The sequence below is a fragment of the Dromiciops gliroides genome, chromosome 1 (assembly GCF_019393635.1).
Source record: "Dromiciops gliroides isolate mDroGli1 chromosome 1, mDroGli1.pri, whole genome shotgun sequence".
Taxonomy (NCBI): Eukaryota; Metazoa; Chordata; class Mammalia; order Microbiotheria; family Microbiotheriidae; genus Dromiciops; species Dromiciops gliroides.
In genome coordinates, this window is record NC_057861.1 from 170,845,096 (window position 1) to 170,866,748 (window position 21,653).

Sequence of the window (21,653 nt, forward strand, 5' to 3'; positions counted from 1 at the left end):
AATTAGTCCAACCTCAGAATTAGGAGGACTTTCAAGTGCAGTCTGATACATATTGAATAATCCTGGCCAAGTCATTTAACTTTTTAATGAGTTGGACTGATAGTTCTGCACTGATAGAAGGCAAGTTCCCTCCTTTGGTAGTATTCTACATCCAGGAAATCATAGATTAAAAAAAAAATAAGAGGAGCACATTTCGTGGTAGCAAAAAAAAAAAACCCTTGAAACAAAGAGGGGGACAGTGAATTGAAAAAGTACTGAACAAATTGTGGTTTGTATATGAATATAAATATGGAATAATTTGTGTCATTAAAACCTCAAATATAAGGACTTGTGAACAAGAGAAAACTTGTATATGTGATATAGAATGAATAAAGGATAACCCTGGGTACAATATGCACAATAGTTATAATAATGTAAATGAAAAGGCCCAAAATGACAGCAACAACCCGATTAATTAGCATGCTTAATATTAATTCAAGATGACAGATAATGAAGCATACTTCCCTCCTCTCAAGAAAGAGGTAGAGGGATATAGGTATGGAATGTTGTATGAGCTGTTAAGGTGTTGTAGATTTTTTCTTTAATGGTTTTTCTTTGCTAGAAGGGAAATTTCAATGAGGGGGGAGGTGTTTAGAGAAATGAATCACATAAAAAAAACAGGAGGCATCAATAAATCTTTTTTTTAAAGGAATTAGAGAGAAAAGTAAATTTAACATGAGTATATGCCACCTACTATTTCTGCTCAACAATCTAGTAAAATGTACCCTTATTAAGAATTCCTAGCATATTTGGGTACATGCTATGATTCTATATCAACAGCTGAATCCTTTGGGGACTGAATACCAGAAGTATCCAGAGAGTCAAAATCTTAGATCTAGATCTGGAAGGGACCTTAAAAGTTGTTGAGTCCAACCCCATCATTTTATAGATGAGGAACAGAGGGGCAGAGCCAATGTGACTTGGCCATAGTCACATAGCAGTAACTGGCAGAGTTGGGATTTGAAATCAGATCCCCTGATTCTAATTTCTTCATATCACATTTAGGTAGTCTCAATTTAAATCCAATTTATTGCAAGTCATGATATCTGTCTTAGTCATCTTTGAGAACAAAGGATGAACAACTCCAACCACTACCCCACAATGATGTTACATAGCAATACAGTGTGAGGGTGATGAGTTCTGTATACCATAGTCCTGTCAGTAAACTTCCTTCTAAGGTCTCAACTCCAATGGCAGGAGTGATGATGACTCACTTGGCAGGTCTGCAATGCCACTTCCCCTCAGCCATATTTTCTCTTCATTTTATATGACGTTTTGATCTCCTGTATCCATGCACTTGCAAAGATTGTCTCCTATGCTTGAAATGCCAATGCTCATTATTGTCTTTTATAATCTGTAGTTTTGCTTGAAAACTGACCTCAAATACCACCTTCTACAAAAAAAAAAAGTTTTCCTGATCTTCCTTGTTGCTAGTGCTATCCCACACTAAATTACTTTATATTAATATCTTTGATCACAATTATGGCAACACTTTACAAATCACCTAAACCAATTCTTTCATTTATATAAAAGGAAACCTAGGAAATTAAGTGACTCACCTTATAAGTCATACCTATAGTAAATTGTAAGGTCAGGATTGAACCCAGTTCTTCTGATTTAAAATGCAGTGATTTTTTCCATTGCACTGTATTGATATCTTATTCCAATCCCTCCCTTCTCTAAATATCTCTGTATTAAATCCATATACTTATTGTATTTAATTATCTGTATATATGTTGTCCCCTTCCAAATAGAATTTAAGCTCCTTGAGGGCAAGCACTATTTTATTTTTGTCCCTTTATTACCAGTAATTGGTACATACTAAAAAGGCAAATGTTTAATAAATTCCTATTAAATGAATAAATGCCTTCAAATTGCTGGGCAAAACTGATAACTTGCATTGATTAAACTTTGTTAATTTAAAATATTTGTTGATAATTTTTTTGAGGGGGGGCAATGAGGGTTAAGTGACTTGCCCAAGGTCACACAGCTAGTAAGTGTCCAGGGCTGGTACTTTATCCACTGAACCATCTAGCAGCCCCCAATTTAAAATATTTTTAAGGAAGCTTGTGTCAATACTATAGGTACTTAACAATGCCAGCACATAGTAGGTGCTTAATAAATGTTTATTGATTGATTGATGATTGACTTACTGATTTCACAATAGAGAATGCAGTGAATTTGTCCCTTCCATCTGAGAAGAAGAGGCAAAGAAAAGAAAACAATCCTTGTCCTCTTAATCTTGATTTCTCCTGGTCATGGGTCAAATCTACCAGGAGCATTATGTATCCCTTTGGCACTCGGCCTGAGAGTTAATGGTTAGTGTTGTTCAGATCAAGAACCACTTATCCAATTACCCAAAACTATAATTTTATTACTAATGCTTCCTAGACAATACCTCATAAAAGTCACAAAAAGTGTACCCCTCTAAGGATATGATTCACTTTATTTTAACTATAAAGATTATTTTTGGTAACTAAAAATCTTTCCATAATGGCTTAAATTTTGTGAATTGAATTGACAACCATCATTGCCACATAGAAGTTCCTAACATAGGCATAATAATGTGCAGTGATAGATGAAAGGGAATTTATGTGGTTTGGGTGACATATTTTCCATGACTTTATATTCCAAAATCATTAATCTTTCTCCAAACCCCTTTAGCATTTGTGATCTGAAATACTCAAATTCACTCTTTATCAAATAGTGATTTGTATTATTTTACTGTTTGATGTGTATAGATCTTTTCTTCTCAACTGGACTAGAAGCTCCTTCAGATCACAATCCATGTCTTACTTTGCACAGCAAAACATTTATCAAACTTATCCTTGAGTGTTTTCATGGATCTATGATTTATTGGAGGCTGTTACTCAAGTTTTGCAAAAACATATTCTCATCCTGTGCAACTGTTGTATATGTCCTCCTATTAATCCTGAGGAAGGTGACCACTCCACATTATGGGGACCCTCTTCTAGTTTTCTTAACATTGAATTGATAGTAAATGAGCATACAATCTGCATGCCAATTATACCTTGTTCTCATTACAGGACTAGACTATCTCTTTTTCCGATCATACATCCCTCGGATAATATGTTTTATAATGCTTCTGTAAAATTATTCCCTGGTTACAATATTGCTGCCTACTCATTCTTACAGTGTCTCTCTCCCTATTTATTTGATTTTTGTTGAATTGCTTCTTTAATTCTCCACCAAATATTTTATTCTGTGGCTTACATTGACATAGCATCATCCATATCATAGTCTAGATAACACATTATTTATCCATAATATTTCCCTATAGTGTGAAAAGTTAGACAACATTCTAAGTGATTATATATTTCATATATAAATCATTATAATGTATTTGGGCTTGATACAATCAGCAAACAGGATCATAGGCTCATAGTTCTAGAACTAGAAGAGACCTCAGAGGCCCTGTGCTCCAACCCTATTGTTTTACAGATGAGGAAACTGAGGCCTGTGGATTTGTCCAGGATCACACAGGTAATAAAAGGCAAAGGAATGATGTGAACCTATGTCCTCTGACTTTAGAGATAATGGTCTTTGTGTTATACCAAGGAACATCGAGAGGACTTCATATAAATTGTAGAATTTGTATAAATTGAATTGATGAAAACATTAACTATGAACCTCATAACAACTGACATTTATTTTTTTGGCAAGGCAATGAGGATTAAGTGACTTGCCCAGGGTCACACAGCTAGTGAGTGTCAAGTGTCTGAGGTCAGATTTGAACTCAGATCTTCCTGAATATAGGGCAGGTGCTTTATCCACTGTGCCACCTAGCTGCCCTACAACTACCATCTTTTAAGAGAGGATTTTAGGGACAGCTGGGTGGTGCAGTGGATAGAGCACTGGCCCTGTAGTCAGGAGGACCTGAGTTCAAATCCAGTCTCAGACACTTGACATTTACTAGCTGTGTGACCCTGGGCAAGTCATATAAGCTAAATTGCCTCAAAAATTAAAATTAAAAATTAAGAGAGACTTTTAGGGGCATAACATGGGGGGATGGAAAGCAGTTTATTTTTGGATTGTGTTGAAATGATAGGGGGCAGCTAGGTGGTGCAGTGGATAGAGCACCAGTCCTGGAGTTAGGAGTACCTGAGTTCAAGTCTGGCCTCAGACACTTAACACTTACTAGCTGTGTGACCCTGGGCAAGTCACTTAACCCCAATTACCTCACTTAAGAAAAAAAAAAGAAATTATAGTAGTCAGTTATCATCGATCACACTTGGAGCTCACACTGCAGACTTTTTCTATTTAGATATATGAGAAACAAGCTCTGTTTTAAACCATTTTCTCTTGTAAGCTGATTCATGTAAATTGAAGGTTTAATTTGTAAATTGAACTAACTTTATATTCAGGATGGACAGCAACATAGGATAGGGTGCAAATAGAGAGGTAGTGTAGAGACTTTTACTTTACTTGTTAAAATTTAAGCTCTTTACATTCATTGTAATGAAAAATAAATTACCTTGTATAATGTCTAAATGACCTTCCTTTCAAATTTCTTGTCAAACCCCATTCCTTTAACTAATGACAGACCTGCAAACATCCTGACCTGAGCTGTTTAGATTATTTTAGGTAAATTTGTCCTAAACCTATGACCTATCCCATTTAAGGAGAACTCATTATCAAGGAAAAGTAACTCTATTTTCATGTGTATGGATTTCACTGGCATTCCCTCCTTCTGAAGTTTTCATTTTTTCATTGTGTCAGAATTTCCATGATACCACTTGTTTTTCTTTTTTGCAAAGATACTGGAGTGGTTTGCCATTTCCTTCTCCAGCTCATTTTACAGATGAGAAAACTGAGGCAAAAGGATTAAGCGACTTGCCCAGGGTCATACAGGTAAATGTCTGAAGTCAGATTTGAACTCACAAATATGAATCTTCCTGACTCTAGGTCCAGCACTCCACCTCATTGCCCATTCTACAATTGAAACCTACCTTCAAAATGACCTAGATCTTTCTCAAGATTTTTGATTCATCATATATGGGTACTCTAAAGAGGCCTGACAAGATGTTGCATTCTGTCATTGTTGGGAGGTCAAGGAGAGATTAATACATTTGGGAAAAAAGACTAAACAAAATGAAACAAATACCTATCCTCAAAATTCCTCCCTAAGAAAATGGGGATTTCTTTCCTTGTTGTATAATGTACTTCCATAGTGTAAGCTAAGCTATGTAGCTTGGGACAAATAAAAGGATATACACAGAGGAAATGGTAGGTAGTTCTCTTCTCTTATACTACTCAAATAAATTTCATATTATACACAGGTTGAGAATGTGATTGACTATCTGGTGCAAGTTGGCAAGTTATAGGAAGGACCATCTGCCCTCAAATATATCCTCTAATAAATCAGATTATTAATTATTTAATAAATACTTGCTATTTGTCAGGCTCAGTTCTAGGAGCTGGGATACCTAGACAAAGATGAATCAATCCCAAGCCTACAGGAGTTAATGTTCTATACCCAGGGCAATGGGTACACATATAAATGGATACAAAATGAATACAAGGTAGATTGGAGAGGACAGTAATGGCTTTTGGCATCAAAAAAGGCCTCATATAAAGGGTGATATTTGAGCTGAAGGAAATTTGAAGGAAATTACAGGTCTTTAAAGGCAAAGGGAGAGAGTACATTCCCAGCATGGGAGACAGCCTATACAAAGACACAAAACTGGGAGATGAAATAAATGAAGCCAGAATTCCAGTTTGACTGAACCAAAGAGTGCATAAAAAGAAATAAAATATAATAAATCTGAAAAGGTTCATTTAAGTCATGTCATGCATAGGGTTTAAATTCAGGACAAAGGAGCTTGTCTTGAACTGTGAAAATAAGAGGGAGCCACTGCATCTTATTGAGATGGGGAACAAAATGGTCAAGTTTGTGCTTTAGGAAAATAACTTTGGCAGATGTATGGAAGATGTCTGAATGACTGAAAAATTACACCAATAAAGAATTATTCTATTTAGTTAACCATCACCTTCTAATAATAGATTTTTTTCTTCCACAATGAAACTACTTCTGGAAAGGATTGAACACTTATAAAGGTTATAAAGGATTCTGAACACCAAACAGGATTTTGATTTGATTTGATCCAGGAGGCAAGCAACAGCTATTGAAGTTTATTGAATAGGAAGGTAATTTGGTTGGACCTGAACTTTAGAAAAATTACTAAATGAAGGATAAATTGGAGTGGAGAGGGACGTAAAACAGGCAGACTCACAAACTGGCTATTGTATTATTTCAAGCCTGAGGTGTGGAGGACCTCCACCAGGGTGTTGTTGTTGTTCATCCTCCATTCTTGAAGAAGCACAATGACATCAGAAGGGTGATGTCTTGACTTGTAAGTGAATTGGATTTAATTGAGGCTAAGCTGTGCAAAGTCATTAGTCTCACTTTCTCTTTCAGAGTCATTGGAATCCAGTGACAAGACAATAGGTCAGGAAAATTGGCAATGGCCCAGGATGCAGTGGTAGACCTTGGCCTTGCACCAGGGTGGTAGCAGCACTGAAGGAAAGGGGAGTATTTAAAAGAATCCTTTGTGGTTGTCCAAAGAAATCCAATAGATAGAGTTTGACTTGTGTTCTCCTCTTTTGCATATTTCTAATTTTGGTGTCAGTAAAATAACTGAGCCATTTTTATTCAGGAATGATAGAGGACCTAGACATCAAGGTAGTCTCCCAAGAGGCATGAAGACAAGAGTGTCTACTTCCACATCTATAATCTAAAATATGGATAAGCAATCCTTTCATTTTTACTATTAAAAACACCAAAGGGATCAGCTAGAATTATGAACTAAGAAACTGTAAAATGGCATGACAAAATAATTACTTATATAGGAGCACCTCTAAAAAAGAACAAAAAAAGGATTAGGAACATGTTACATACTATGACTTTTTTTTTTAACTTTGGTAACATAAAAACACCAACATGGAATTTTTTTTTAATGCCTTAACAATGTTCTCTCTCAGGCTAAGACCTTGTATTCCAATTGGGAACCTGGAGCAAATTTTTACAGCTAAATTATAAACCTCTGAAAATAGAGATTTATAATGGAAACACTGGAAAACCTTAGCTAATGGCTCTCTACTACCCAATGTTGCTTTAATGAAAGAAGGTTCTCTGAGACTTTATGTCAGGTAAAGTCACTAATAAGATGAAAGAAAAAAAAAAGAAAGGTTGAAGGTGGGAATTTAGATGAAACATGAGAAGGATCACTGTTTACCCTTCCACACAGAATATTGAACATCCTACATTTAGAGAAAAGTAAACAACTTCCACCCCCCCCCAAAAAATGCATTAGAGCAGTGTATAAAAATGTAAGATAGGAACCATCCTTTGGGGAAATGATGGGTTATTAAGGTATGGACTTTAATATCATTGTCAATCTATAAAACTTTTACAACCTAGTCTTATTTGCACAGAGATTACATCCCCAAAGCTCAGTGCCAAAGACACATGTTAATAAGCTCACAACTTTTAATTAAGCAATATGTATAAGTAGATTCCCATTAAGCTGTGATTTGTGGGCTAGTTCATTACAGTGGGTTCCAGCCACCAGACACATATTCAATACAAATCAAGCAGTCTGCATATTATCCTGCTTAATGTGAGCCTACTTGGGATATTTTATCGCCAGTTCAGATTAGTGGTTTGTAGAAACTATTTTTTTTTTCAAAGATTGGGGGCAGACACCAAAACCTAATGACCCCATGTTGCTTATTTAATGAAATGACTCATCTGCTTTGTTTATTTGCATTGCATCATAATTACTCATACATCTAAGTATTATTCATTCTGTTTCTCTGGCCAAAGGGGCTGGAGCCAGGGAGGGCACAAGCTGAAAGAGGGAAGCTCTCTATGTGTTTGCGCTTTGGGTGGGGTGTGGGGGGGGTGGGGATGGAATTTCACCTTTCCATATAATTGTTCTGCATACCTTTACTGAAGGATCTATTATGGCTGTCTGTGCCTTCCAACCAGAGCCAAGCCAGGACCCAAATGTCCCAAGGTAATATTTGAAATTTGTATATAATCTCTCTTTTCCCGATGCCATGAAAGCATAAACATAAATTTGTCTCATGAATAAGCTGTTTATTGCAACTTATATCAGTAGCAACATCAGAACAACAAAAAATAGTAATGAATACCGGTAAAATTTTTTAAAAATAACTGTGGTTTTAATATACTTCAATAATCACAAAATAAGCACCTATATGTTCTAGAAATCAGGATTTTAAAGCATTAAAATATGTACATTTATTAAAAAGTGTCCCTTACTTCTTGGCAGGCTGTTCCCAAGGCAACTGCCTATCTTTTCTGTATCAATCCCTAGGATTCTTAGAGGAGCATAAAGGAAGGTTCTCAGTTAAGTAGGACAGTAAAAGCTGCTAGCTCTCTCTCAGGTCAGACATTCCTGTCTGGAGTTAAGTGAAAGCTCAGCTCTAGGGCAGAATCTGGGCAGGGATGTAAAGAAAAATTCCTCTATCCTACACATGTAAAGAATGTGAGTTCTTCAGCTCCAAATACAAAGTTGAGAACCTTTCTGTTTTTTTGTTTTTGTTTTTTTAAAGATATTTCTTGAATAATAAGAATGTATAGCCACATTTATTTGGAGTAGATTTCTTTCATCTAAATAAACTATGTGAGTTAGCATGGGGTAGTGAGGAGGGAATTGACCTCAGATTGGAAAGACCTGGTTCAAATACTGTCTCTCCCACATACAGGCTGTATGTCCCTGAGCAAGATATTTAACCTCTTACTGCTCCAAGGCAATGATCTAAAACTATAAATTATGGCAATAGGGTCAATCTTTTTTTAGTGGAGGAAGTTCCCTATCAAGAGCTTAATCTGTGGGTTAATCACAGGAACAAGGAGTGTGGGGGAGAATAAATAATATGAAATATGGAAGTAAGTATGCACATATCTAAACAAAATAGGATACAAGATCATATTAGTAGGAAAACATTAGCTATATAATATCCTATTCAACTGCTTGATGGAAATATTACCTGAATACCTTGTTATCATTCAAAGTTATCATGTCTAAAATTGAACTCAGTTGTTTTCTTTTTTTTCCCTCAAAGAAGTTCCCTGTCCAGACTTCCTGACTTCTTTATTGATACTATAAGGAATGACTCAAAGAGAGACAGCAAAGGATACTGAAAGCAATTTAAGATGTGAACATAGTCACTATTCATACTTTTTGAAATACTAGCAAGAATGGAAGAGATACTACAAAACTGAAATTGGAAAATGTCTTAGTTTTCCAAAAGAGAAAATGGAATTATAAAAGGTATAGACTTGGCATTAATCTCTGGCAAAATTCTAGGTTATTTTATTAAACAGGGTTTGTGAGCAATCAGAGAAGTAGTGATCACTAGGAGCATGAATTGATTTACTAAGAAGTTTTGCCAGAGAAAACTCATTTGTTTGCTGTTTGTTTTGGTTTTTTTCAAAATAGTTACTAGACTGATAGGTCAGGGCAATTTTCAAGACATTATTCAGTGAGAGTTGGTCTCAGAATCAGAAAGATCAAAATTTAAGTCCTGCCTCTAATATATATTAGTTGTGCTATTCTGTATGATTTACTTAAACTCTCAATAGTCCTAGCAACTCTCTGAGACTACAAATAGAAGAGGTATTGACCTGTTTTAGTAGAGTAAGTTCCTCACTGGGAGCTTCAGTGAAATCATATTTCTGGACCTCCCCAAAATGATGTAAATAGATTTCTCCCTATACATAAATGTACACAGATACACAATTACATGTCCAAATATATGGAGAGGATAGTTGGTCTCTGACCAATGGATTTTCTAAGGTATTTATATAAAGACAAATTGTTAAACTAAAAATATAGCTACTTTATGATCCATTTAGAAATGAAGCTTAAATACTATAAAAATAATGAACTAAAATAGAAACCTAACTCTCAGAACTTCAAATTTGAATGGACTAAACAATCCAATAAAAGAAAAGAATAGTAGATTAAATAAGAAAACAGACTGACCATCCCCACAATCTGTTGTTCACAAGAAACTAATCTAAAGAACAAAGGAATATCTAGAATCAAAATGAGAATCTAGAACAAAACTTACTCTGCATTTGGTGAATCTAAGAAAAGCAATCATGCTGGCAGATAAAAAATAAAATATTATTAAAGAAATAAATGCCTTATCTTTAAAGGAACCACAAATTAGGAACCAATATCAATATTAAGTATGAAAATACCAAGTACTATATAGCACAGACATTTTAAAAAGTAATTTTTAAATTACAAAGAGACATATAACAACAAAACAAAGGTAGGAGAAAAAAATTTTTTTCTTATAACTGGACAAGTTTTACAGAAACAAAAATAAAAATAAAATATAAAGCTGGGCCAAATGTGAGAAAATTTAAATCTAAAAGATTTAGTTCATATTCTGAATGGCAACCTTATAGAATATACATATTTCTCAGTAACACCTCAACTTTACAAAAAAGAAACTATGTTAGGACATAGAGAACTTGAAAATAAATGTAACAAAAAAGAAACATTAAAATATCCTCACCAACCATTACACAATAAAAACAGGAAAAGGAGTACAAAATAGAGAGTTAATACATAAATCCTTAAAAATGCAGACAAAAATAAATAAAAAGTGGAACAGCTAGGTGGTGCAGGGGATAGAGCACCGGCCCTGGAGTCAGGAGGACCTGAGTTCCAATCCGGCCTCAGACCTTTGACACTTACTAGCTGTGTGACCCTGGGTAAGTCACTTAACCCCAATTGCCTCACCAATAAATAAATAAACAAACAAACAAATATATAAATCAATCACAATAATCATGAAAAAAGAATAATAAAAAAGAATATACTAATTTTCTAATATGCAACTAAAGCAATCAGCATAAAAACCTGTTCATAAAAATATACATCCAAGAAAAACAAAATATAATTAATAATCTGAATATACAACTTAAAAATGGAAAAGCAAGACACAATGTAACCCAAAATAAACACAAAAAACAAAATCTTAAAAATTAAAATCTATATCAATAGGTTTATAGATCTGTTAGAAGAAACCAAAAGCTAATTTTCCAAAAGGATTATAAAGTTTGAAAATTAAAAAGACAAGGAAGAAAAATCAAATCAACAGAACAAAAATGAACAAGAAAAAAACAATAAAAGAAGAATATTTTTTAAAGTATCAGACATGCTATATATAGCTGTATTCCAACAAACTGAGAATTTAAAAGAAATAGAAGATTATTTAAACAAAAAATTAAAAAGCAATCAAACAGAGATATAAAGTAATTGAGTCTTAGTAAAGGAAATAGAATTAGCTGTAAAAGAACTATCAAAAGGGAAAAACTTCTTGGTTCTTATGGAATAACATGGTAATTTTATCAAACTTTTAAGTAACAATTACTACCATTATTACACAAATGCTAAAAACTTGATAACTAAAACCCTTATTCAAAATTTCTTTTATGAGACGATGTTATCCCTAATATCTAAATCATGGAAATACAAAGTGAAGAAATATCATCAAATATCATCACGGAATGCCAACTAAAACACTGACATAAAAACCTGACATAAACTACATCAACTTATGAAAAAAAAATTGTATGATCCAATTGGATTCACACTAGATGTGCATAAATGCTTCAACTTAAAAAAAATACAACACAACATAATCTTATTAAAAACAAAGCATCCAAAACCAATGGATTATATTAATAGATGCAGAAAAGACTTTTGGCCAAATAAAGCACTCATTTATGCTAAAAATCCTATGCAGTATAGGCAGAAAAGAATATTGAATATAATAAAATGTATCTATCCAAATTTTGTTGTTGTTCCTTCATTCTCAAAGAGGATCATGACCTTGGGATGATGTCATGACTTGCACTGAATTGTATTTAAGTGAGGGAGGACTATTCAAGGTCATCAACCTCACTCTCTACTCCAGAGCCATCTGGGTCCAGTGGCAAGATATACATCAGCACAACTGGAGATGGCCCTGGATGTTTATGGTAAGTGGCGTTAAGTGACTTGCCCAGGGTCACAAAGCTAGTGTCTGAGGTGAGATTTGCACTCAAGTCCTCTTGAGTTCAGGGGTCAGTACTCTAACCATTGTGCCACCTAGCTGCCCCAAAGCCAAAGGTTAACTTTATAGGCAATGAAGAAACCCCAGAAGTTCCCCCAAGAGAGGAGTAAAGGAAAGATGCCCTGTTATTTGATATAGTTTTTGGGATGTTATTAAGAATGAAAGACAAGGGAGTGGGGATTGGGGTGGCTGGGGAACAAGCTTAGCAAAGAAGTGACAAAACTATGCAAAGCTCTTGATCATTTACTTAGAAAATCCTGCAGAATTTGCAAAGGAACTAATTATGAAACTTAGCTTCAGTAAAGTTCCAGGCAGCAATATAAACCCACAAAAATCAAAAGCATTTCCGTGAATATAGTGGGATATTACTTTATGCAATCTGAACTAATGCCAAGTGAATTAAACAGATCCAAGACAACAATATTCACAACATCTACAGGAATATAAGTAGAATGTACAATACTAACACTCAAACTTTAATGCTTGGCTCCCAGGAAGAGGTATAAAAAGGTATCACCTCTCATTCCTCAACTCACACACACACACCCCTTTTTGCAGAGGTGGGGAGCTATAGAAATAAGATTACACAGTTTTCAGACTTTTTGATATGCTTTTGAGATGCTGTTTAATTTTGCAGAATATCCCCTTTTTTCCCCTTTATTATAAGGATGCTTCTCTGGCAGAGGAATGAAGGTGGGATATTATTGGCAAATATAGATAACTGATATCAATAGAAAGTATTAGGAAATATTCTCATATTCTTTAGAATACTGGAAAGCATACAAAGCAAGGATAGTATGTGTATCATCGTGTTTCCACATGATTTTAATTTCTTCTGCCAGGTATTTAGAAAGGTTGGGGATTAGTTGTATCCATTAATCATCTCACTCCTCTTAAACTAACAAAATATTCTAGGCACAAGAACTTCTTCTCAATCAAGTAAGAACAATTGAACAAGTTGGGAAAGAGTAGAATCCTTATATATCTAGAAAGAAAAAAAATGATGCTAGATTAAAAAGTATATTTGAATTAGCTAAAGATAGTCATGACTGGTGATAATTTTGGAAATAGAAAGACAATTAACAATCTAGCATTTATGGACAGCTAGGTGGCAGAGTGCATAAAGCACAGGCCCTGGATTCATGAGGACCTGAGTTCAAATGCAGCCTCAGACACTTGAGACTTACTAGCTGTGGGACCCTGGACAAGTCACCTAACTCTCATTGCCCTGCAAAGAAAAAGAATATAGCATCCAAGTTTATGACCACCTCAGTAAGGGAAGCAGCCAAGCATTTGAAAGGGAATTGTTTTTTTTTTGAGGAGGTATAGAAGAGAAGAGAGCATGTTGGCACAATTGAGGGAGTAGGAATACATACTCTCCAGGTAGACCCAGATACAGTAACTTGAGTTTGGAAGCAGCTTTGAGAATTTGAAAGTCTGGCAGAAGAAAAGAGGGAGGGGCTCAAGAATACAAAAGCCCTCAGAACCAAAAGTTGCTCTCTAGGGAGGAACAGACTCAGAGAATCCAGCCCAGAAACCCTCCAAGAAAAGCCCAGGGGGATGTTTCTGAGGATTTCACTGAGAGAAAAAGTTCCTATCAAAGGTGTGAATTTCCTTTGCCCCAAGGGTTCCCTACAGATATGCCTCACTGTCATTAGCAACAAAGCTATGTTCATTCTCTCTTAGAAAATGAGTATGTTCATTTGTAGGAGAGTGAATTTCAGAATGTGGGTGGGAATGCTTTGTAGAGTCAGCTAAATGGCACAGTGGATAGAGTACTATAAAGTCAGCAAGACCTGAGTTCCAGTCCTACCATTTTAGCTTTGCTTTGAGCTTATTGTGACTACAAACTAACTGACTGTAAAGTTTGGCAGGTACTTCTGAGTTATAGTAATAGCAACCTAGATGCAAGTTTACTCCTAAACCTGGGAGGAGCAGCTTCACACCACAAGAACAGGAATTCTGGAGGTGATTCCACTGATCTAGCTAGGTAGCTAGCGAGCTAGATCTCTTTCATTTTCTCTAAAAATAATAATCTAATCAATGTTACCATTCTGTCAGGAAAAGATATGAAACTGCTGCCCTAAGACCATATTTACATTTCTTGTTACTGCCTAGACCCAAACTCTTTTCCCCAGCCATCATTTCTTGTGTTGTATCTGCTGGCATTGTCATGTGTAATGTGCTGGCATATCCAGCACTCTCTGCATACCCAGCTTTGTTAGAATGTAAACTCCTTGACAACAGGGACAGACTTACTTTTTTTTTTTTAATTTGCAATCCCAATCCCTAGTACAGAGCATAGAACATAGAACATTATAGGTGATATGGGGAAAATGGGGTAGGGGGTTTGCATAGGGGTAGGGGTTTGGGTAGGGGTTAGGCGTTCTTAGGAATTCCTCTTTAAAGAATTACACCTGGGGGGCAGCTAGGTGGCACAGTGGATAAAGCACTGGCCCTGGATTCAGAAGGACCTGAGTTCAAATCCGGCCTCAGACACTTGACACTTACTAGGTGTGTGACACTAGGCAAGTCATTTAACCCTCATTGCCCCACCAAAAAAAAGAAAAGAAAAAAGAATTACACCCTTTTGCACACAAAACCAATAGAATAAGATGGTAGTTTATTTAGGGCAGGGAAAGGGAAGGGAAACCAAGAGAGAAATCATTGAACTTCTCATGGAGAGAAAGGCATGGCACAGAACATGGCTCTGACTGATCTTCTTGAGCAGAAGACCGGCAGGTACTTTTAGAGAGGACTGATGGGGGTGACCATCTCACTGTGGAAAGTTCCCTTAGTGAGGGAGGACCATCCCCCACTGGTGGTGGCTGGAGGAGTTGGGTGAAGGGCTTGGCTGCAGATCTCTCAAGCCATTTCCTCAGGACACCAAGGCAGCAGCCACACCTAATCTTATCTCCCCAGGGTTGAGGGAGACTAGAATGAAGGGTAGAGGTCCTGAAGCTATCTCACTGTCTCAGTCCGATTTGGTTCCACTTATCTCTTTAGGTATGTCTGTCCTTTGGATTAGTGTCTCTAAGAGAAGGTTCTTTGATGTGCCCCAGAGAACTTCGGGGGTGCTCTGGAACCATAACATAGGTATAAAATAAATATTTATAAATTGGCAGTATATTTGTAGACAAGAAAGGGCTGATTGGTGATTTCTATTAGGTGAATAACCATACTGGGAGTGATGGTTAATGGATAAATATCATTTTGGAAAATGGTCTCTAGGAATGTGCTAGAAGAATGGAGTAGAGATGATGAATTCTAACTGCCTATATGATTTGTAAATCCATACTCTGAATCCCCCCCCTGCTACTAGGACATTTATGTGTATGAGTACATGTATGTGCATGTGCATATGTATATGTGTGTATGTATCTGTATCTACATCATGTGTATCTGTCTTTGCTCAGTTAATTTCCACTGCCTGGAAAGCCCTTTCCATTGCTATCTATAAGTCAGATACTTAATAGCTGTGTGACCCTGGGCAAGTCACTTAACCCCAATTTCCTTAAACACCCTAGGCCATCTCCAGTCATCCTGATATATATCTTGCTATTGGACCCAGATGGCTCTGGAGAAAAGAATGATGTTCATGACCTTACACAGCCCTCCTTCACTGAAAATCCAATTCAGTACAAGTCATGACATCAACCCAACATCATGGTCCTCTTTGAGAACAAAGGACAAAACAACAACAACAATTTGCTGTAAGTAAAGACAATAGTCATAGGTTCTGTGGATATAAAAAAATCATGGTCTCTTCTGAGTCCAATATTGCTTTCACATCAATTCAGACTCCTATTTTTTCAGTGGAGTCTTCCCAGGTCATCCCAGGTCTCACTAATCACTCCTAAATGTCTATACCAATTACTGCCTCTGTGACACATTTAACAATTAGCATATGTTTCCCTGTACTATTGTTTAATGGTTTTATGTGCATATCTTGTTTCTCCAACTAGATTAGATGTCCCTTGAAGGCAGGGACCATGATTCACATATCATTGTATTCTCAGAGCCAAGTACAATATCTTTACTTAATTGGCACTTTGTACTGATGCTGCTAATGATGATTAGTATCCTACTGATGTTTAATAAAGATCCTACCTAGACTGCATATGTTCATAATTGCTACTAAGCAGCTGAATAGTATACCAGTTTGTTTCTATCTTTGTTCAAATAGCAATCTTTAAAAATAAGAATGAAATATAATAACACCTTAAAATTGAAGACAACAGGTTCAGAAGACTTAACAGGGCTAAACTGGGGATGGATAGAGGAGGTAGAAAAAGGTAAGTATCATTCCCCCACTCCTTCTTATGAACAGAGGAGTGGTTTTATTTGTTTATTTGTTTGTTTGTTTGTTTATTTATTTTGTGGGGCAATGAGGGGTAAGTGACTTGCCCAGGGTCACACAGCTAGTAAGTGTCAAATGTCTCAGGCTGGATTTGAATTCAGGTCCTTCTGAATCCAGGGTCAGTGCTTTTATTATGCCACCTAGCTGCCCCCAATGTTTTATTTTTTATCCTATATCTTGACCCAAACTGAAAGACTCAATCTAGTTATCAAGATGATAGCAAAAAATGCCTACTAGTTAATTTTTGTACTTTCTTCAATAGCTTTGAAGCATTTTTAAGCATAGTAGAAATATAATAAATGTTTTTCAACTGTACACATAATGAATGAAATAACTTATACAAGGTTATAAATTTGAGAAATATGTATGCCCCCCAAATTACTTTCACTGATGAAAGATGGGAAATTCTTCTTCCTTAATATTCTTGGATGAGAGTGTCCACTCACTTCCCAAATATTCCTAGTACACTATCTGGATCTTCTTTTGCTGACATTACTACCTACTTTGTGTTATATACATTTGTTTATATTCCAAAATTTCCACACACTAAACTATAAATTTCTTGAGGACAAAAAATATAACATTTAAGTGTATGTATATATACATCATGCATGTATGCATGTATTCCCAGCTCCCAGAATTATCTTTTAAATATATAATTAAATTAACATAAATTATATATTTGTTAAATTAAACTGGACAAAATCTAAAATGGAGGCAGAAAAAAGCCTAATAATGTCAAATTATATAAGTTCTCAAATCAAATAATCTTAAAGGACCTCATATTCACCGGTTAATTTTTAAGCTTGGTAACTTTTTTTTTTAACATTTGTGGAGAAAAGGAAATAGGATATGTACCTTAAAATATAGAGAAATCCTAGGTCATGCCTACTTAAGAATTTAAATCCTGAAAATATCCATTTTTTCACAGAATAGAGGAAACAAATGACATGGGGAGCAGCTAGGTGGTGCAGTGGATAGAGCACTGGCCCTGGAGTCAGGAGGACCTGAGTTCAAATCCAGCCTCAGACACTTGAGACTTACTAGCTGTGTGACTCTGGGCAAGGCACTTAACCCCAAATGTCTCACCAAAAAAACAAAACAAATGACATAAAAAGCCTTTATCTGAGACCATAAGTGTCACGCAGTTTTAATATCTAACTTTTGTGTGATTTCTCTTCTTTGCAAATATCCATGTCTGTCAACGTTAACCTCGCCATCTATAACTCACCTGGGCATCTTTCTGAGGCCTTTTCTTCACCAGCTACCTGATAGTCAAGGTCAAGGTCAAGGTCAAGGTCAATATTCAAACCTCAAATTGCATTGTAGTCCTATAGATACTCAAAGCAGCAATGATCTTCATCTTATTCTAAACTTTGCTTTTATCTAAGGATATGCTAAAGTAGTTAAATAAGTATTATCTTATAAAATGAATGTTGTGATAACTTCCCAGTAGGAGGATTAAGATTATGCTAGTAAAGAATTAAGAAAACAAATTGAAGAAATTCAGTCTAAATGGGAAAGGGGAGTGGCAAGACTTCCACCAGGTAAGGCTGGCCCTTGAAAAAACTCTGAAGTCAGCAACATTTGTCTTCCATATGTCTCCCTTGTTTTACATTCCCCTCCACCAAATCCCATGCTATTCCTCTCAATTTTGTTGATTAATAATAATAATAATAATAATAATAATAATAATAATAATTTTCGTTACTGAAAAGAGGGCAAGAGGATATGAAAAACTTACCTTCCACTACTAATAGGGAGTCAGGAATAAGGCAACCAGTCTACCAAGATGAACACTTTGAACATATGGAAATTTAAGGGGCCTTTAGACTTCTTTAATATGTATCTAGAAAAGAAATTGCCATCCAGGGTCTTTGCACTGTTTCTCTGAGCATTATCTGTTGATTTATTTAATAAAACTGAGGCCTAAGCATCACTGGAAACTCAGCTTCCAATGGAACACTCCCATGCTGTGATTGGTGATGTGATAAGTAATTTTCTTTTAATGCCAGCACATACCATTTAGCACCATATTTAACTGAATGATGAAAATCACTCATTTTTCATCCACTTGCTTAACCGGCACCCACTGTAATCGATCTAGTATAGCCATAGCTTAATGCTAGATACATTTTAATAGACCTCACTTTTAAATTTACAACAAGCATTTAAATGTTTAATTCCTTCATATTTATATCTTTATTCTTTAATAACATTGGAGTATAGATGAATAGGCTGTTAAGATAACAAGAGCACAGTGGGTACCTAGAGAAAGTGAACCACTAAAAAGAGTCTTTTATTTACAGTTTGCAGTAATGAACATATTTGTTGTGTGTGTATATATATATATATATATATATTTAATCCACAAAATAGAATAAATCCAAATAAAATCAATGTCAATGAGAATTGAAAGTCAAATAATGCTTCAATCTGTTAATTCATATGAAGTTGTCAATAGGATCATAGCAGAAAATGATAAGTACAGATTAAATATATAGATAAGTAAACAAAGCTTAATTTACTGACAGTTTCAATAAAAGTTGAAATTTTTATTATGACTTATTTCATATCAATTAGAAGACATCTTTAGTTCTCAATTATTTTTTAAAACGAGTAATGTCATTTAAATATAATCACTTCCACTAAGCATTTTGAAATAAATCTTCTCATTCTGAGACTGTAACTCCAAAATAGTCGTGCTTTCTTCCTGCCTCTGCTTGATGGGGTACTTTACTGGAAAGAACCACCTCTAGGCTCCTGATATATATATTATTCTGCTACCAGAGACTAGAGGTAGTGAAAGGAGGAGATAGAATGGAAGTTCTAGAAAGCATGGAATATTTCATTCTTGTTTTCTCATTCCTAATGCCTTGCACAGTGTCTAGCACAGAGTTGGCACTTAATAAATGCTTATTGGGTAGAATTCACCTGCTAAAAACAATCTTCTCATCCTTCCTTCTTGGATATGAATATAACTACACATTATTGGAATATATGAATACAGCTACATTCCACTGGGCTTATATTATTAGCTCAAGTTATCATGCATGTACCAATCAAATTAATGTTAAGAGAGGTTAGATTCTTAAGCAGGTGATTGTTATATTAAAGCAGGCTCCCTAATAAGTTATACTGTTATTCTAAGTCATGAGAAGAACCCAATAAATATCAAATAAACATAAGAAAAAACCCTTTTTTCCTTTAAATTTAATTTTACTTCTTTTATATTAATGTTCATTTTTCCCCCTCTTCCTCACACTTCCCTTTCTCCTACACCAATGACTGGGGAGTGGTGGCGGGGACACAAGGGGAGAAAGAAAAAGAAAATCTTGACAGCAAATCTGCAAGGTCAAGCAAAGTAGATCCCCACTTTGACAATATCTAAGCATGCATGTCTTATTCTACATCTTGAGTCCACCACCCCTCTTGCAGTAGGTGGTAGGATGGTTCATTTTCAGTTTGTGGTTTATCAGTGAATTGATCAGTGTTCTCAAGTCTTCAAAAAATGTTTTCTTTATTATATCGTTATTGTATAAAGTATTCTTCTGATTTCACTTTTTTTTTCTTCACTTATTTTTCTTCATTGATTCAAACAAATCTTCCAAGGAAGAAAACTTGCAAAATATGTCATGAAATCTCTACTTTATATATATGTATGTGTATATATATATACACAAACACACATTCACTTAATAGGAACAAAATGCTTCACTAATACAAATGTCCACCTAGTAGGAAATTTTTAATAACTTTGAGAAATCAAAGATTAAAGAAAGAATATTTCAGTATGAGTTACAAAATTACAAAACAACACACATGCCTTACAATAGAACCTTTTGTAGATTGTTTGAATTAGAAAGTAAATTGTGGCTGAGAAACCTTTAATATGCAAATTATAATGTAAATCCATGATTCTTTTTATGAACTATTCCTGGGAGAAGGCAAACTTCTTTTTCTAAAGACAACAAGAAATCAGAAAGTAATTAGTTTGTCAATTCCTCCCTTTCTATGGTTCTATCTACTTCTATATAACCTATATATAACCAACATATTAAGTATAAAATAAGGAGGAATGTGGCTCACAAATAGTTTTTCAAGTGAGAAAGTTTGGGAAATGCTAGTCAGCACACTATAAACAAATACTTTAAAATAAATGAAGCAAAGATACAAAAAATGAAAGGTTGAATTAATTTAGACTATCAAGGTTTTTCTATAAAATGTTAAATTGTTGAATTGTTAAAGTCAACCAGACAAATGGCAAGTTACTGAAAATGTTGGTCAAACTGGTTTTTTGATTTCATCTTCCACAAATAGTATTTAAATCCCTACTATGTGCACATCACTGTGCTCAATTAATGATACTGACATTGCTGTCTCTAGCTTACACTCTAATGTAGCAGATAAATTTCAATTTTCAATTCATTCAAGACAGTTGATTAATCTACTTCATGTAAATGCAAAAGATAGAAGAAGCTCACATTTCAATGGACTTGTATTTTCCCCTCCTATCAAAATGTCAGTCTTGTTTTATAGACATAGGCATAAAGTTGTTAGCATATCTCACTGGTTTTGATATTTTTCCATCAATATTTTAAATTCAATGTATGATCATTGGAACAGAATAAGGAATAGAATTTCAGAGCACAGTTTAGAGGGCAATAAGTATTAAATTACTTACCCTGAGTGCCATAACAGGTAAAATGTCTTTAAATTTATTTTATAGAAGCTTTTAGAGTTTTTATTTATTACTATCTGTAATGAACTTTGAGATCTTAGGAAATATGCAGTAGAATTAAAGTTTCTTGAGGTCAGTGACTTTTTGGGGAGGAGCAGAGGTTGGGGGGGGTCTTTTTCCCATTCTTCCAACATGATCTTATACTTAGTAATCATATAACAAATGCTTGTTTAATTGAATTGTTAAATAAAAGTACCAAAAGACAGAGTAATTAGCATATTTTAGGCAACCTTCAGTTATAACACAGATGAATAAAAATATAGGTGGCATCATTATTTACCATGGAAAGGACATCTGCTATACTCAACATAAAGAGGAAAGACTGTCTTGTTTTTTATATTTATATCCCCACTTCTTAGCACAGTATTGATCATATAGTAAATGCCT